Genomic DNA, 2500 nt, shown 5'->3' on the forward strand with positions numbered 1-2500 from the left:
GTTAAGGCGCCCGAATCGACGCTCATGGGAAACCATGAAAGGCGTTGGTTGCTTAAGACAGCAGGACGGTGGCCATGGAAGTCGGAATCCGCTAAGGAGTGTGTAACAACTCACCTGCCGAAGCAACTAGCCCTGAAAATGGATGGCGCTGAAGCGTCGTGCCTATACTCGGCCGTCAGTCTGGCAGTCATGGCCGGTCCTTGCGGCCGGCCGCGAAGCCCTGACGAGTAGGAGGGTCGCGGCGGTGGGCGCAGAAGGGTCTGGGCGTGAGCCTGCCTGGAGCCGCCGTCGGTGCAGATCTTGGTGGTAGTAGCAAATACTCCAGCGAGGCCCTGGAGGGCTGACGCGGAGAAGGGTTTCGTGTGAACAGCCGTTGCACACGAGTCAGTCGATCCTAAGCCCTAGGAGAAATCCGATGTTGATGGGGGCCGTCATAGCATGATGCACTTTGTGCTGGCCCCCGTTGGGCGAAAGGGAATCCGGTTCCTATTCCGGAACCCGGCAGCGGAACCGATACAAGTCGGGCCCCTCTTTTAGAGATGCTCGTCGGGGTAACCCAAAAGGACCCGGAGACGCCGTCGGGAGATCGGGGAAGAGTTTTCTTTTCTGCATGAGCGTTCGAGTTCCCTGGAATCCTCTAGCAGGGAGATAGGGTTTGGAACGCGAAGAGCACCGCAGTTGCGGCGGTGTCCCGATCTTCCCCTCGGACCTTGAAAATCCGGGAGAGGGCCACGTGGAGGTGTCGCGCCGGTTCGTACCCATATCCGCAGCAGGTCTCCAAGGTGAAGAGCCTCTAGTCGATAGAATAATGTAGGTAAGGGAAGTCGGCAAATTGGATCCGTAACTTCGGGATAAGGATTGGCTCTGAGGATCGGGGCGTGTCGGGCTTGGTCGGGAAGTGGGTCAGCGCTAACGTGCCGGGCCTGGGCGAGGTGAGTGCCGTAGGGGTGCCGGTAAGTGCGGGCGTTTAGCGCGGGCGTGGTCTGCTCTCGCCGTTGGTTGGCCTCGTGCTGGCCGGCGGTGCAGGATGCGCGCGCCTGCGCGGCGTTCGCGCCCCGGTGCTTCAACCTGCGTGCAGGATCCGAGCTCGGTCCCGTGCCTTGGCCTCCCACGGATCTTCCTTGCTGCGAGGCCGCGTCCGCCTTAGCGTGCTCCTCCGGGGGCGCGCGGGTGCGCGGATTCTCTTCGGCCGCCATTCAACGATCAACTCAGAACTGGCACGGACTGGGGGAATCCGACTGTCTAATTAAAACAAAGCCATGCGATGGCCCTAGCGGGTGTTGACGCAATGTGATTTCTGCCCACCCAGCTACCCCAGCACCTATCCGGCCAACCGGCCGTAACGAAAATGCGATAGTTTGTGTAGCTCCCTTTGCTTGCAGTGAGTGCCACCGCACTTTTACCACGAAGAACGGTCTCGGGGTCCATCGCCGCCGCCAACACCCTGCGGCCGCCAACGCTGAGATCGTGACGGAGAGGCATCGCGCGAGGTGGACGGAGGAAGAAGTCCTGTCGCTCGCCAAGGCAGAGGCCGAACTGTTCCTGGAGAGGGACGCCCGGTTCTTCTTTGTAAACCAAGAACTTACCAGGATGTTCCCCGACCGAACGCTTGAGGCAATCAAGTGCCGACGGCGGCAAGCTGCCCACAAGCAGCTTGTCCGCCAATTCATGGAGGCACTTGAGATCGGTCGGGGTGAAGAGCCGGCGTCCCGCCGTGGAGCAGCGAGCTCGCTGCCTGACGCGGGCGAGGCCGCTGCGCCGCCCGTCGACGCAGCCGAGGACTTCGCGGCCGACACCACCGGGCCGCCGCCGGAGGGGCCGACTGACGCCGCCATCTGGGAGCATCTGGCGGGGCTACCTGCTTCCGCCCAGCGTTTCTCTGCCCTGGATCGAGTCATTGGTCTGGGGCGGGGCACGCCGCCCGATGTCATCCTGGGCATGCTCCCGGATGCCCTTGCGTCGGTCGGGTCCAGGGGGGAGAGGTCGATCACCAGGACACAGCGGCCGCGCCAACCATCCAAGCGGCCGCCTGCCGCCCCGCCGCTGCAGAAGCGCAAGCGGCGCCGCTGGGAATACGCGCGGACACAGGACGCCTTCCGTAGGTCGCGTGCGCGTTGCGTGCGCGGCTTGCTGGACGGCACCCTGCTGCAGCCGCCACCCGACATCCCCGGTCTGCTGGACTTCTGGGCGGACCTCTTCACGAAGAAGCCGATCTCCACCGCCGGCTTCATCCGTGACCGCCTTCTCCCGCACTCGGAGCCTGTCGCTCCTGAGTGCCTATGGGGGCCGGTCACACGTGAGGAGGTCGCTGCTGCCTTGCCGCCCAGGGGATCGGCAGCCGGGCCGGACGGCCTGACTCCAGCGGAGCTGCGGCGCCTGCCGCATGAAGTCCTGGTGAAACTCTTGAACCTCTTCCTCCTGGCCCGCGCCCTCCCCGAGCGTCTGCTTCGCGCCCGGACGTCACTTCTCCCCAAAACGGCTGCACCAACATCCCCCGCTG

At 64.1% G+C, this 2500-nt stretch overlaps 1 pseudogene; it reads left to right on the forward strand.

Annotated features, from left to right (window-relative positions):
- The window catches only part of LOC124572225, a 7569-nt pseudogene that overhangs the window by 1506 nt on the left and 3563 nt on the right, over positions 1–2500 (forward strand).

This window comes from Schistocerca americana, unplaced genomic scaffold (genome assembly GCF_021461395.2).
Source record: "Schistocerca americana isolate TAMUIC-IGC-003095 unplaced genomic scaffold, iqSchAmer2.1 HiC_scaffold_179, whole genome shotgun sequence".
In the NCBI taxonomy this organism is placed as follows: domain Eukaryota; kingdom Metazoa; phylum Arthropoda; class Insecta; order Orthoptera; family Acrididae; genus Schistocerca; species Schistocerca americana.